The 17,226-nt window shown below is 38.1% G+C and overlaps 1 long non-coding RNA gene across 1 annotated transcript; it reads left to right on the top strand.

Annotated features, from left to right (window-relative positions):
• The first annotated feature begins 546 nt into the window (after positions 1–546).
• LOC145995343 (uncharacterized) lies at positions 547–3,553 on the top strand. Its single transcript, XR_014442439.1, has 3 exons — positions 547–625; positions 1,450–1,595; positions 3,423–3,553. It is a non-coding gene; the product is annotated as an uncharacterized LOC145995343 (long non-coding RNA).
• Positions 3,554–17,226: the final 13,673 nt, after the last annotated feature.

Consider the following 17,226-nt stretch of genomic DNA (forward strand, 5'->3'; position numbering starts at 1 on the left):
TACTGTATCACCCGACATCGATGGTCGACCTGTACGTTGCTCATCGAGTACAGATCCGGTGCGCATAAATTTGTTCACCAGTTTTCTGATATTACGTCGTGTTGGAGCCTCTCGTCCACATTTTCTACGAAACGTCCCCCTGACCTCCTCGAATGTCTGACCACGCAAACGTGCCGTTACAATCACAATTCGTTCTTCTGTTGTTAGCATCTCCTCGGAGTATCATTCACCTGAAATATAAAAACCATGCATTAATTATTTCTGCAAAATGGGCTGGGAATTTATGTTCACCCTGTATACTGGTGTAGGTTGTCAGCAGCTTGTCTGATAGTTTGTTTAAATTCTTGAAGCTCTCATTGGCTAAAACATAAAATAAGCATGGTAATGGACAATTTGCTTGGTAATGCTTATGCAGCCCACTGGATGTCATTTCTCACAACAAACAGAGTGTCACTAATTCTTGGTTCCCTTGGAGATATGTCGGTGTTGATGTGAACTCTGTTATTCTTAGAAGGCAACAATACTTTCATGTTGTTTCTATAGAACTTATTATCTTAAAATGAAAGCTGTTTTGTCATGAAACTAAAAATAATAGATCTCAAAATTCAATCAACGAAAAATACATGTAAGTAAGGGTTATATAATAATAATAGAAATTGAACATGTTTGTTTTTTGTTCGCTCAGTAAACTTCAAGAATTCGACATTTCATTTGCATCAGGAATTATATTTTGTTATAATGAGGGTGTGCATGGTAAATGCCGTCACAGAAAGATGACAGGACTATAAAATTCAATCACTATTCAATACATATTATTATTAATAATGGACAGCCACTTGACTGAGCTAATTAGTGATGAACTAAATATCTGTTGATTTTCATTTTATTTAATAGCAACACAAAATATTGGTACCTGCATGAATATTTCCATAAAGATTTAAATTAAGACATGTTTGTTAGGCTTGTAAAGGAAGAACATAAACTTATTACATAAATTTTTCGAGCACTGTATACTGTGTGAAAGTACGTTTTTACTACAGTTTCCTTTAAGCTTCGTTAATTTTGACAATGACGTCAAATCTACTTACACATAAAAACAAGACAAACTTTTGATGAAATGAATATTAAAATATTTATTTAATTAGTTGCTGCCATCAACAGAGATAAACTCCTATTACAGAAGGTAGTTTCACAAATACATTTAGCCTATCAATTATCATAACATAGGATGCATTTCAACATAGTAGTAAAAAGATGTCCTCTGTAATCAAGACAACGGATTCGTATCCTGGCGAAGACACAGTGCATTGGTTCGATCCTTACTTCACAGTTCAACTAGCGTATTTGATGATAAAGAAACAAACTTTTATTTATCTTTACATATCAGTTGTTATTGGAAGTTCAGAGAACGAATTGAATTGTACACGAAATTTCATTTCTATTTCACAGGCATTGTCACACTTCACCAACCGAGAGATGCTGGATGATGCAACTAAATTCGACTTCCTATCCGAGCTAAGATGTCAAAGAAGGCAACATGGAGGAAGACATCCCAGCGACAGCACCTGCCAAGAGGAGTGCCTTGTTAGAAGCAGGTAAACTATGATATCAATGAAAATGTTAGCTGCAGTCGCTCTTCTTCTCCACGCAATCCCTTTCCCTCTCACGCGTTTATTGATCGAGCCCTCTTCAGTTACTACTTGCGCAGAGACTTGCTTTCGTTCGCTCACGAACCAGGTATTCCCGAGATACTTTTGGGTGCGAATGTTTACTTGCATTACTACGAATGCATGATGGTCTCAACGGTAGAATGGTGCTTCTAGCTATGAAAATAAATATCTAGATATGACACCAAGGAGGGAAGCACTAGCCTCCTCTAAATTCCTGATAAATCGCACACAAACAACTAACTTTTAGGGTAAGCGGGGGGGAATTGGGTGGGTGGGGTAACTGGGTGGTATCATGTTATTTTATTTTTATTAATTTCCTGTATTGTCATAAAACAATAACATACATAGAATGATAGCTTTATTCACTGGGCACTAATTGTATTTCTTTCAGCATTTTGCTTCAATTCTCTAGCGAGTAAAAAAGAATTGTTTCGACTACTGCACTTTTCTGACTTTAAAAGTGAAAAACTATGTTTGTCGTGCGTTAATTGATTGATTGATTTAGTTTATTTTACTTCGCGTTTTTGTGCCTCTTGGCTAATTTGCGAAGATGGGGATGAATGATGAAATTGATGAATGGACATTTACAAACAACCAAGCCCGACCGGGATTCGAACCCGGGACCCTTGGCGTAGCAGCGCGATGTGCTAACCACTTTTTTTTTTTTTTTTTTTTTTATTAAAGGAAATACCCCCTACACGGTGGTATCTCCCACCATTCACTCTTTTTCTCACTTTTACACTTTTCAATTCTTACATTTTTCTTTGTTTCTTATCAACTGGACGAACACAAATACCCATGCCTTACCCGGGACTCGAACCCAGAACCCCTGGCGTTGTAGCGCGCTCTGCTAACCACTTCGCCACGGAGGTCGACTCGCTCGGCCACAGGGTCAGGCTTGTCGTGCTTTAACTAAATGTAACACTAATCTTTTGTCAAGTGGGAATTGTTTGATTTTTAGCCTTAAAACAAGAAAATATACTCCAAGGAGTATGAAGCGTTTTTAAAAATCTTAATACATGCACTTTAAAGGAGGGGTTTAAGGAGGGGAGCAAACTACCTCCCAATTACCCACATGTTTTTCAAAGTTTTGAGATACTCTAAAAAGTTCTAAGTTGTACCACAAAATTTACTGTATGTATTATCATTTACCTACATATATAAACTGTAAGCAGTAGGATTTTTCAAAATCCTACAATACTGGGATAATATTGTTTTATTTAGCTTTAAGAAAATTCCGAAATTTTCTTAAAAACATTTGTAATTTAAAAATATATATTTAATTTTTTTTCTCCTATTAAAACTGAGTGTAAAATGTAGTTTTTACTTTCTTTTTTAACACCTTTTTTTCCACAGACTGTAGCACTAATATCTTGTTAGATTTTAGGTATACCTCCAAATTACCCTCATGGGGTAATTGGGTTGTAAATTACTATTTTTTTTAATGCATAAAATAAGGAGGTAAAATAATTAAAGTGTGTTTAAGAGATGGTAATTGAAGGTTCTCAAGATAATAAATTGGGTCCAAAGTCTTAAAACAAGTATCACATCTTCGTTTTAAAAACATACCTCCCAATTCCCCCCGCTTACCCTATATCTAAAGCAAGGTTCACTGTAGCGCGGGACCTCGGGCGAGTGCCTGAGTTGCCCCTCTGGTCTCACTGATGTTAACTTCTATTTACATTTAGCTTCAGTTGTTACTAAATAACATTACAGTATTTGGTTCTATGTGTTTCAGCTTGTACTTTTCAGAGGCATGGACGACTCATGAACGACAGTCAATGGACACTGTGACGACAGTCCGTGGGCACCGTGACTGTCAGTTGGCACTGTGGAGACAGTCAGACTCCAAGTGTTGCATGTTGCGAGAAGAAAAGTCATAAATGGTTGGTAAGTACAATTTACTCCATATTCTCTCTAAAATTGAAAATTTAGTTTACTGTTGATTTTGCAGCAAGCTTAGTGTTAATATGTTCAATAATTTTGTGAAATACAACAGATTAGATATGTTGTAAGTATTAAAAAAATTAAAAGACATGCTGAGGGCATCAACAGAAAATTTCTTTATTGCTTGCATTTGTTTCGTTGAAAAGTAATTCTCTTCGCTATATTTTAAACGTTTATGTACGAAATGCAAAATTTGAATACAATGACCCCACAGATTTCTCATTTAATATTATAGAGAAATTTTTGTTGAGATATCCCTTGACTTAAGGAATCAGTCATGCAAATTCCTCTAATTTTGAAAACCCGCTACGATATCTACGATATACCTGTGTGGTTTTCTTTCGAAATATCTTCATTTATCGCAAACTGTGTTCCAAGTACAGCTTGAGTACGAGTGAGAACAGTCACAGATATTTAAATGGATCCTTGAATAATTTGTTTTTGAAATTTTGGGGATTTTAAACTACAAGTTAATATCGTTGATCTCGAGTGCAGCATGAACGTTGTCGCGTGTGGAATCTGAGTTGGCGCATGTTTTATCTTTTTAAATTACTGAGGCAAAAGATAAGTTGCCTCACTTTTCTACCTCAAGAGTAAAAGATGAACGTTTTATTTACAGTTACATTTCTAAAGTAATCGTTAATTTAGCTTCTTTTTTAAATTTCTTCCTACGATATCAACGCATGTCGTCGTTTCAACGAGCACGACAGAGCGAGGCATCTCTCCTTAGACAAAGGGACAAATGCCTCTTTTGAGAGAATGGAGAGGGGCCCCATTAATTTCATGTGGGAAGAGATGTCTCAACTTATTTTGTTTCTAATTTACTGTAAAATAATAATTGTAATAATTCTTAAGAATGAATAAATGAAGATATTTCGTAAAATTTTAGTAAAATCTAAGAAATTCCAGACGAAAGGTAAGGAATCGTATATTAAAGGGAAATCTGCATGATGAAGAATACTAGTTGAGCCAATAAGTGATGAATAGGAAAAGGATTTTAAGGTGCAAAATCATAGTCGGGAAGGGAAAAAAGAACGTTCTGAAAATATTTTCAAATAGGTGATAATAAAACGCCTTTATTCAGAGCTCTCTTTTTCTGCGGCTTCTGAATATAATGCGCGTGGACCGCATGGAGAACTGTGGTTGGTTCTGCCGAAAAGTTTTTATTGAAGCTTGTTGGTTTTTATTTTAAACAATATTTATTGTGTGGGGCATCTCCTTTAATTTTCAGGAGAGGTGGCCAAATGGATAGTTTTAAGAAATTCTCAAATTTCAAACTGCTGATTTACATTATTTTTCAGTCTTCCACAAAAATGGATAAAATGAATGCTATCTATCTCTTGCAGATTCCACAAAAAAGAAAAAAAACTGACACACACGTTGTCTAAATTTAGAAAACCCTCCCCCGACAAGAGGCTAGTTATTGGGCCAAGGAAAAACTGGAGTACATTTTATGAGGGTCGACTAGCGGTTAGGGGAAAGGGGTAGGGTGGGGAGGGTTAAAAGGGGCGAGGAACCAGCACTGCGGAGGGGTGAATGGTCCTTGGGGGATGTAACCCAGGCCGGGAGGGACGTAGGCAGCAGCGGGTTGCTGAAAAAATCAGTCGTTGGTGAAAAAACTCCATACTTCCACCCTTTGACGTGCCGTGTTTTAATGGGTGTTCCGGACATTTTGGTCTCGGTACCGGGGTGGTGTGATGGGCTAGTGGGCGTGGTGAAGGCTTCTCCTCTGTTGGCGTTTGTGAGAGGCGGGCGAGGCAATCCCTTCTCCCTTCGCAGTTGTAATTCCGTAGGGGAAGGGTTGTAGGGGATGTAGTGGTTACATGGAAACTCGCACGACTCGCTCCTCTACACTTCACACAGCTCAGTCTTCTGTCGCCTGGAAGCAGTTCTATCTCCTTTCCATTTTTTTCTCTTTTCAGTATTCATCCAGTGACTCATGGCCCACAATCAGAAAGCCATTTAAAAGATGGCAACAGTCTCAGACCACTCTATTCCATATAATTTACTGCCCTTTTTTTTCACTTCCTCAGTCGAATAACAACAAACAAGGTGAATGATAGGATAGACACAATGCAGTGCCGCCAACTTATATGGGCCTCTGGGGCTCGAGCCCAAACAATAATGTGCCTGTTTAATATTTTATTTTAGAAATAATGTCCTCGCTCTTAAAAGAACATATTTTTTCACATACACTTAAATAAATCTCACAACTTAATTACTTATTAGTAGAGCCCGGAAGTTTTGCAAAATGCCTCTTTTTATCTACTGCATATATTGAAAAAAAATTTTCCGGATATACGTTTCTTATGTTGTTTCGAATGTTTTGGAAGCCTTTTCATTTTGCCTATTTTGCCTATTTGGGACCCCACTGCCTATTTTTAATTATAATGCCTTTTTTGCCTTTTTCAATGAAATTTGACATTTTTTTTAAAAAAAATGTGTATAAATTATTTTTCTCCCAAAAAACGTTGTTGGCATTTATTTTTCTTCCGTTTATTATGTGAATAATTTTCGCCTTATTTAAGTAATATTGAACTGACGCATGTTTCAACATTGCTGAAGGAGAAAAGTGTGAGAAGAAAGTATTTCATGCTGAGTTAGGATATTGCCTTTCGGTTAACATTTCTTGTGCATTGCTGCTGAAGTGGACAGGTTGATTTCGAACACAAGGAAGATATTTCTGAAATCTCCCTCTCGAACCCGAAAATTTCAGGAAGTTGCGATTGAGCTTAGTTTACCTCAGCAACCAATCTTGACGAGATGGGGAACCTGGATATCAGCAGCTATATATTATGCTAACAACCTTCAAAAAATCAGTGAGGTGATCGATGCTCTTCCAGAAAATGAAGCGGCTTCAATTCGTGAAGTGAAAAAAAACTGTGCTATTCAAGTTTATTTTTGCACATTATGGTGCATTGCCAGAGACAATTACAATTATAGCATCCATGAAAATCTTCGAGGAATCTATGCAGCAGATGATGGAAGTGCCAGGAGAAAAGGGGTCAGCTGTTGCGGAAAAGTGCAAACGGGTAGTGAGTGCAAATGAGAACTTGAAACAATTGAAAACAATTTGTGATATTCTTAAAGGTGAAAATGCTGTTACCGAAATGAGTCCAGCTACATTAGCTTGTTTTATGTATGCTCCAATAACTTCTGTCGAAGTAGAAATATCATTTTCTATTATGAAAAACATTCTCTCTGACAGACGACTATCAATGAATGCTGAGAACTTAAAAAACACCTGGTAGTTATGTGCAATCAAGACGGAGAAAATTGAAATGCTCTTCCCAATTTAGATTTTAACATTTTGCCAGAAATTATAGATAAAAGTAAGCGACTTCTAAATGTGCCTTTTTTCGGTTTATTTTGCCTTTTTTTTTCATTTTTAGTGCCTATTTTCCACATTATAAATGCCTTTTTGCCTGCCTATTTTAACGAAAATAAATGCCTGAACTTCCGGGCTCTACTTATTAGTGTTATGAAAATACTTCATAATGTGTTACGTCTCCAATGTGATGCTATTCCATGTCCTATATCGTTTATGCATCCGTCGTTATATTGTTAAGAAAGTAAGGGAGGAAATGTCTTACAACTAGGATGAGAATCGATAAACACTAAAAATCTCAAAATAGTCAGGCAAAAGAGCACTGCATCTATTGCACACAACCTCTCTAATGAATGAGGGGTTAGAGCTTTAAGGTGATGTGATGCAATTTGATTAGTTGTTGCAGATGCATTGTCCTTCAACTACAGTGCACTCTGATTGGCTGTTACAAACTAACGCACCATGTGATAGCAAAGAGTGATAAAGTTGACGGACATGGGTTGAAAGGAGGAAAAGAGACTCAAAATCCAACCAGAATATGCAGATATTAAACTGATTTTTCATCACTTTCTCATTTTAGGTACTAAAGTAGGCAATTATTTTCGAAATAGACAGTATGCAAAAATAGCCACTGTAAAATTCAAGTATTCCTTTCAGAATGACCTGAAACGATTTTAAATGTAAAAGCCTACATTTTCCTAGCAAAGGACCAAGAGTGGCATTTCAAAGCAAAACCTCAGCATAATTACGACATATATTATCCCATAAAAATAAAGGAAATCTACGAGCTCAGCCCATGGCGCCACTGCACTCATGCCTTGCACAGAATTCAGAACGCATTACACTAACCACTCCACCGCCACAGTCAATGGCCCAGAACATATCGTGTAGGAATCCACTTCAAAAGCGACACGTTGTTTCTGCCACGTGCAGTTTTCAAGCAAGAGACGGTATTCAAAACTATTTACAATCTAGATGTCAAAATCTTCTAAAAAGCACAGACAAACATCTAAATTCTATAAATATTCCCTTTATAGCTAAAGATTCAAGTCTTGGAATCAGTATGACTAGCATCTTATTGTATGACCTTTACAGTAATTCAACTTTAAAATTTTTAGAGGAGGACACAAAAAAACTTTAAAATATTAAACACTACTATAACAGATAACCTCGAGGGGTAATTTTCTTCCGGAGGCTCCCTCTTCTCCGACTTTCCTCGTACTTCGTATCCACGCCCCTTACATATCGAAAGCCATCTAGTGGCAAACCAATGTAACAATTCTTTAATAAAGGGCCTCCCAGATGGCGCAGTGGTAGCGTCGTCGCCTTGTAATCAAGGGGTCCCAGACTCGATACCCAGTGGAGGCACATAGTAGGTCCAGTCCCTATTAGCCTTACTGTGCACAATGTGGACTTAAAACACCAACTCAACCAACCAATTATTTAATGAAGCTACAAAGTTAGGTAAAGTGAGCTAAGTATGTACTACGGCTATTTCTCAAAAAAGGATATCGCATCATATCATTTTATACAGTTACAGACAGAGATAACCGAGAAGTCTATACTATAGTTTTTTTCTTTTTCAAATAGGGCAAATGACGTACTTTTTGTTATTTTACGTCATATTTTTCTTTTCTGAGGTTATCGCGACGATGAAGATACATACACACACACATCTTATAAATGCCAATACAATGCCACAATAAAGAAGGTAAAGCGAGTAGAGAAAATAAAGAAAACAAAGAGTAAGTTAGGAGAATACTCCCTCAATTTTGCCTGCACGCCATTTACTTTTCCTGAAAAATTAGCTCCACCATCGAATGATACAGCAGTTATGTTTTTAGGATCGAATCCAGCTTGTGTAAGTTCACCTATTAATGTTTTGGTAATATTTTCAGCCTTGGTGGATTCCAAAGGCACTGCGGACAAGAATGTCCGTATGTACTTCATGAAGATGAAGTACATACGGACATTCTTGTCCGCAGTGCCTTTGGAATCCACCAAGGCTGAAAATATTACCAAAACATTAATAGGTGAACTTACACAAGCTGGATTCGATCCTAAAAACATAACTGCTGTATCATTCGATGGTGGAGCTAATTTTTCAGGAAAAGTAAATGGCGTGCAGGCAAAATTGAGGGAGTATTCTCCTAACTTACTCTTTGTTTTCTTTATTTTCTCTACTCGCTTTACCTTCTTTATTGTGGCATTGTATTGGCATTTATAAGATGTGTGTGTGTATGTATCAAGATGTGTTCACTAATGCATTGCTTATAATCGAAGTTTGTGTTACGTCACACGTATATCTCTGCATGCTAATCATTATGAACTGCTGAAATATCTTACTTGGGCAAACATCACATATCCATGCCTTCAGTAAGCTCAGGATTCCTGATTTTGTAATTCGTCAGGTCTATACTTTTTAAAGAAAGACCAATTTTGTTAATGTAGATCTATTATTAAACCGTTTTAGGGTTCAATGTTTTCTTTGTTTGTGTGTCTCCTCTCTCTCTCTCTCTCTCTCTCTCTCTCTCTCTTAAACACAATTATACAACATCGCAACCTAAAATAATATATGCTTCTACAGCAAGGAGTGACGAGACAATGAATTGCATTCAACAACCAGCCGTGAAATATATCTTGAGTTGATACTAAATTTCAGTTTAGGCAAACAAAGTGAAACACATATCTGTGAAAATGATATTTAATGCTGTTATTTTTTCAATATGATCACACAGTCCCTCTGCTGCAGCATATTACACTTAAAAAAAGGTAAAAGGTAAAGTGCTCCCCTGTGCATAGCACCACGCTATGAAGGCGTATAGGGGGTGTGGGGGTAACGCCCCACACGTTCTTGATCCGGTCGTGAGTGGGGGTGATGTGATCAGCATCACGCCCCTGACCGCCTTTACCCCCCAGGGTTTCCCCCAGGTACCCATGTTATTCGACGCTGGGTGGGCGAATATTACACTTAGACCATAATTCCGAGATGCATACATCACACTTCTCTCGAGTTTCTGATATATGTGTGTTTCACCTACGTCGCACACTGTTGCATTGTGGCTTCGAGCAGCCATGATTGAGGCCAGTTCTTGAAAGTATACGGAATTCAAGCGGGCAGGCGATAGATAGCAACACAGACATTCGTGATTTAAAACAAACGTTCAGTTGGTGCAGATGTAACGAACGCTACGTCGTGGATATTTCCTTGCAAATAAAATTAGTCGCAAACATGGCGGCTGTACGCATCCTGACTTTACATGAAACCCACTTATACATTTTTCTTTGGAAAGAACATTTCTTTTTCGTGGTTGATAGCTAATCTGTTTATTTTATTATTGACGTACACAGTGCCACCTTTTGGCAAAATGTGAAATTGACATTTTTCATTGATCGTGTACGCGTGAATTTTCAGACCTTTCAAGATTTCCAATAAGAACCCAGTTCAACGGCTCTCAATTGTCGATTTTGTTGGATCGTGAATGCTCTGATTCAATAAATATTGAATCGTGTACGGACAGATTTACATCCGGGTCCTTCTGTTCATACTCCTTCTCTTTTTGGTCTCATTCACTTGCATTCCTACGATTCTAGTCTTTTCCTGTCACTTTCCTAGGCTACATCCTAGTTGTATTTGTTTATTTGTTATTTTACGCCTCTTTGTACTTCTCTAGTTTAATCGCAGCAACGAGGATGGATCATGAATTCATGAAACCCCATGTCTTATGAAAGATTCGAGCCTAGAATCTCTGGCTTCGTAGCGCCAACCACTCCGCAACGGAGGCAGGCGTTACATTCAGTTTTAAAAGATGAAAGAGGATACCGGACTGCTTCTATGTTTCTTCCTTTCTTTCTTTTGCCATCTTCTCTGTCTTACTCTCTCTCACTCTGTACCTCCATGTTTTGGGACTTTTCCACATACATTTTTCTTTTCTACCGAAGCCATGTTTAACCATCGCAATATCTCTTCCATAATCATTTTCTACTGCACCTATGCATCTTTCTTGATTTTTTCCAATTCGATTCTTCATCACATAATTTCCAGCATTTTCATTAGTCTCTTTACACGTCATACCTAACAACCACATAAATAGCGTGTAAGATTAACATAGGGGAAAGTCGTGCAGTACCCTCCACCGTAAGTTTTGTTACCGTTAATGCGCCAGTGTGAACAAATCACAATTGTGGAAACGGTGATCTACAGCAGGGTTTATGCTAAATTACGGAAAACTTATGATATCTCATGAAGTTATTGAAAATAACTCGTTATGAACTAAAATAGATACATTTCCAGGGTATAGAAAAATGCCGTCCAGTACCGACCAGTCGCTTCTTTATGATTAACAGCTTAGTGATAAGACGTTTATTCAAGTAAAGGAGAGGTGTAAAACGTTTACAAGCTGATAAATTGAATGTGGCAATGCAAACAAGATTGAAATTAAAATATGTTAGACAAAAGTTTCGAAACGAGGATGGGTCTAAACTTAGCTACACTTTAGCTTTAGTTACAGCAAATATAAAGAAATGGAAAGATAGGTCGCGTTGGAGATATTATTAGCAATAGATTAAGCCATATCAAATAGTAATCTAAACCTATTAAGGTTTAGGTGAAGAGGAAATTGAAAGGAATGGAAAGATAGGACACGTTGGAGATATTATTAGCAATAGATTAAGCCATATCAAATAGGAAACTAAAACCTATTAAGGTTTAGGTGAAGAGGAAATTGAAAGAAATGGAAAGATAGGGTACGTTGGAGAGATTATTACCAGTAGAATAAGTCATATAAAATAGGAATCTAAAACCTAAAAGGTTGAGTTGAACATCAAATATAGTGAACTAGGTCTGAAGGTGACATAATAAAATGTCAGAGCTAGGGTAAAATGAACACTTAGCAATCTGACTTAACATATAGTCATCAAAGATATGTATTAGTATTAACATACAAGAAGCGCTTTCTACCTAAAGTAGAAGTTTCTCTTAGGTGAAAGTTTCTGATAGGAATGAAGATAGTTTTATGTAATGAAGTACTTGTAATTGAACAAGTTATATGTACAAATAAATCAATCAATATGTATAATCAGTACTTAGTAAAAGAAGTGCCTCTTAGGAGAAATAGAAACAATATTACTGACTTTATAAGCTAGAGTAAATAATAGCAAACTTCATTTTTATGAACTTCCCATTGCTCCAAATTCAGAAAATTCCCTAGAGAGGGTATACATGAAAAGCAATTAGGAGTCTATATAATGATAGGAAAAACAGAATATTATTGACATTATCCAGTTATCTTAGAACTAGATCAGAGAGGAATGCTCAGTGCACAAAGACAAAACTTCCGAAGTAATCAGGTGTTTGAGGAAACCGAATAGAAAAATCGGTGCAAAATGATTAGAACATTCACAAGAATTGTCGGGAAAGTTAAGTTTAGAATTTACTTTTATAAGCGTGGAAACAATGTTGCAAATTTTCGAGGATTCCATACAGGAAATGATAGCAATAGAGATAAGGATTAATGTCTAGGTAGGTTCAGTTTAGTTAAATATAAGTTACTTTAGGTGAAGTTTCAAGATAAGAACAATGATAGTTTATAGTATTTGTAATATCACTCAAGTAGTTTCTGACATGAGATTCATTCTGTCGCCACCACAATCACTCATCTTTATCATTACATGAGTTTCACCTGGCAACGAGAGACAAGGGAGAACGGTGACAAGGCGGGGCCTAAACATGCTGTTACAGAAAGACTATCTCCACACTCATAGGGTTTCCGTGTTACCGCTATTGCTAAGGTAGTACGTGGGTTTTTATGCCTGTGTTATATTTAAGGGTGATCTCGGGCTGTCAGAGCGGCCGGAGACACCATTAGTGTATAAGGGTGATCTCTGGTTGCTGTATGGCGGCCGGAGACACCATTAGTATACAAGGGTGATCTCTGGCTGCTGTATGGCAGCCGGAGACAGCATTAGTATATAAGGGTGATCTCTGGCTGCTGTATGGCGGCCGGAGACACCATTAGTATATAAGGGTGATCTCTGGCTGCTGTATGGCGGCCGGAGACACCATTAGTATATAAGGGTGATCTCTGGTTGCTGTATGGCGGCCGGAGACACCAATAGTATATAGGGGTGATCTCTGGCTGCTGTATGGCGGCCGGAGTCACCGTAGTTCACCCTCCAATTGCCCCCTCAGTTCTTAGTTTAATAACTCGTAGAATTTCCTTTTTTGTGTGCCTGTATGTGTGTGCGTGCAGTGCGTGCATGTGCGTGTACTCGTATGTGTGCCTCTCTCGTCCCTTTCCGCGCTTACTACGGCGGGTTGATCCCTAGATCCTCTTCTGCTGCACCATCACTACGGCGTCCGGGAACTCTGGGTGGTTCATTCCTACGTTGAGGGAGAATTTGGCGGGAAGGAGGGCGGAAGGCATGGAGGTACCCCACGCCCCCCTCCGACCTGGGCTCCCCCATTGTCCAGGATCTCTTCTGCGGTGCTGGCTTTCTCCCTAGGGGCATTTGGGGGCTCTAAGGGGTGCCGGGGGTCCTCAAATGGACCCAGCGGGGCCCTGAAAGGGACAAAAAGGGCCAAATTGGGCCCTAAAAAACCCGAGGCCCTCGAGATCCGTAGGGGGCTCAAAAAGCCCAGGGTGGGAGGTATGGTCAGTCCAGTCCGTGATGGTATACCCAAAAAAGAAAAAAATGAAAAAGAAAGGAAAAACAAAAAAGAAAAATTTAGAGAGCGATCTGCGTCAAATCTGAAGCCAGCCAGGGTCAAGAAGCAGCATGTGCAAGTAAGTCTTGTTGTTTTATGTAGAATTTTAACAAACGAGTAAAAATTCAATAGAAGTAAAATTGTTCGAACTTACAAATAGAAGCTTTATTAATATTCCTTGAGTTTTGAAACACACGATTCATTTATATTGTGTAGTAACATTGGCATTCACTTTAACAACCTATTTTGTGCAGCCATCAAAAAACATTATACTTAGTAGTATTGCAGTTATTGATTGATTTAGTTTATTTTACTTCCCGTTTTGTGCCTCTTGGCTAATTTGCGAAGATGGGGATGAGTGATGAAATGATTAAATTGGTGAATGGACATTCACAAACAACCAAGCCCAGCGGGATTCGAATCCGGGACCCTTGGCGTCGCACCGCGATGTGCTAACCACTTTTTTTTTTTTTTTTACATCTTATTATAACAAACTTTTCATGATTACTATACAGGTTATTACAAACTAGGATATATTACATTTAGAAAATTTTGCATAGACGTTGTTCTTTTTGTTTGCCGACATATTTTGAGATGTGTGCCTTAAGTAATGCACAAATTGTTCATGAAAGTCAAGTTGCTGATAAGTAGAGGCAAACCAAGCATAGTGCCCCAGTAACCACAGTACACTGTTCTGTTTCTTTTTTGGGAAATAACTAAAATTGGGAAACAAAAGATGATCAATTGTAATATTCTACTCGTTGGTACGACAGATGACACTTACGAGTTTCGCAACATATTTCCATGACGTAGCGGTTATTAAGCATTCACTGAGCTTATGCACTAAGCTAGCAGGCACGTTACATATTAAACATAATGATGAATCTGCCATGTGCAGATCATAGAGTTTCACTCGAATCAGCAGTGTTTGGTGCACTATAACGAACCACGCCGATCGTATTCTTGTTGGGAGATGCCTCGCGTGTATATTTTTCCACACCACAGGCCACCGAGCTTCCGGGTATCTTGCAACTATTTTAACCGCCTCTTCAGACGCTACACGCATTCCTCTGTACATTTGCGACACCACTGGAACAGGCAAGGTAGGAGTTTGTAACAAGCCATAGCAGATCTCTACTAAGGTATCACGGAGGTAGTACGAAGGGATTGCTTTCCGCAGGGCCATTTTAAACACAATGCGCCCCGTTCGTGTTCTATAAATATGTTCTTCTGAATACTTATCTTCCTTTACGTTCAGCACTTCACCGTATTCACTAATTACATTACGAATTGCATCGTGGCTTAATTCGTCTGGCACTACATGCACACTTACAAAAACACTCTGCTGGTCTGCCCATTCCACATCTATTTTATGCCGTCCGTCTGCATCATAATAGGGCACTTCAGCTCCATAATCATTTAATAATCGCTCACCCACAACTCTCGTTACAAATTTCACAAATACACAGTTTCGATAGTAATCAATTTCAAAGCTTTGAACTTGGTTCGATGTCACACCGTACGTGTTATGAAACCACTTATGTAAATCCAGCGAAGTAGGTCTAGATTTTACACTACGAAAAATAAATTTCAGCGTATTTTGTCTTCCTTCCAGTCTTTCTCAATTAGCATGTACGTACTCCGAAACAGTGCTTGCTCAATTCAACTCAAGAGTATTTTGCCTTACCTGCCACACGGAAAACAGCGAACGTGAAAACACGATCTGCACACGGCCGCGTGTGCAGCTAGACTACACTCCACTCGGCCACAGGGTCCGGCAGTATTGCAGTTATCAAGTTTCCTAACCTTTTGCCAGAATTAGACACGCATACTTAGTAGGCGAGCCAAGTAATAAGCCTATGGAAACTTAGCTTGTACCCAGCATAAAAGGGAATATAGTATATATTTTTTTTACTATAGATATGTACGATTGTAGATATCTCTAGCCACTATGCCTTAGAATCCTATTTTGTGATTAGAAACTATTTCCTTACAGTTGATTGCTGATTTCAATACACGCTGGATGTAATGTAATACACTTCAATTGTTATTCTTTCAGAATTCTTTCTCACAACGGAAGTCGTCCTAGAAAGCCGAAATCTGGACTTACAACTCGTCAGGTGCTGAAGATGTTCTTATCGAGACAACAAGAACTGTGATTGATGTACTTGTCAAGACAACGAGATGTCAAGTAAATGCTTTAAAATATCTAAGTGTTTATGCTTTACTTTCCACATTTATCACCTTGAGCTCTTGAATACTGTAACATATGTGAAGCTCATCTCACTGTGAATTGGCTTGGAAAAGTGTGGCCACCTTCACGATTACTTGTCGAGGATTTGAAGACAAACAGCAAGGACCAATAAGAAGAGAAGCTTATTCGCTTTCTGTTTGTCGAAAAGCATAATTGATTTGACCATTAAATAAACTCAGATATCTGAAGCTATATAGGTATAATCTAGTTGCACGTGTGTGCGTTTTCTTAATCTCTGAATTGATTATAAATCCCCCAAATATTCAATTTTATAGGTTACTAAAGGCAATTTTGTGGTAAATTTTCGATAACAGATGGCAGCACCGTTTGCCATGGTAACCCAGGGCCATGTGTCCAGATCTCCGAGTAATCAAGGTAGATACATACAGGTTGGTCGATTAGGGTACTCGATGTGAGATGACGCCATATTGGTTAGAGGTGAGTTAGTGGATTAAAAAGAAATAGTAGTAAATCAGGGAAATTCATAATCATAAGATTTTAGTTATATGTTCTTATTAGAGAAATAAGTAACATATCATCAGTGGAAGGTAGTAATAGTCGAAATATTAACATAAAATCCGTTGTTTTATATTAAGTATTTATTGTAATATTTAGAACGCAGAGAAGAAAGTACAATAATAAGTGTACTTAATTCAAACACGAAACAGGCCAAGTGAGGACAGTAATTGAAATAATTGAAAACATTTTGTGAATTCGTTTGAAGCAAATGCTGCGTTGACTGTACACTTCATTTGCATGACAGTGGCCTACTTTCTACCTTTGGTCTACCTTTTATACTCTGTTCCGATTATCTCTGCTGCAGAAAGGCTGCACATAGCGGCAGAGAAGATATGGGTGGTGGGGGGGGGGGGGGCGACCGAGGGTGTAGAACAAAGCAGTACACGAAGCGCGAAAGATGGTAACTGCATCCGCTTTCTCCCGTTCCACGCAATCCCGTTGCGCAGAGACTTATTTTCGTTCGCTTACTCCAACGAAGTTCTTTTCTTGTGTATGTAGTGACCGTTCAAAATATTCTTGGGTAGAACGCAACGCAACGCAACTCACAGTGCTTTCATTGCTGAAACGTCATTACAAGGTATTATTCTCCGCACCCTGTATTAGTAAAATGAAGTTAAAGATAAAATAGATTTTCAATTTTTTCAATTATAAGCATTGTTGAAAAATGAAAAAGATTAGTAATGTTAATTTTTCCACAAGGCCGTAAGTTTCAGTTTCTTAATGTATTTTTCTTGCAGAATTCAAATGTATACAAAAAAGTGTTCCATTTTCTCATGATGACGATAAAACCAAATAATCTTAG

The sequence above is a fragment of the Lepisma saccharinum genome, chromosome 11 (assembly GCF_977018435.1).
Source record: "Lepisma saccharinum chromosome 11, izLepSacc3.1, whole genome shotgun sequence".
NCBI lineage: Eukaryota > Metazoa > Arthropoda > Insecta > Zygentoma > Lepismatidae > Lepisma > Lepisma saccharinum.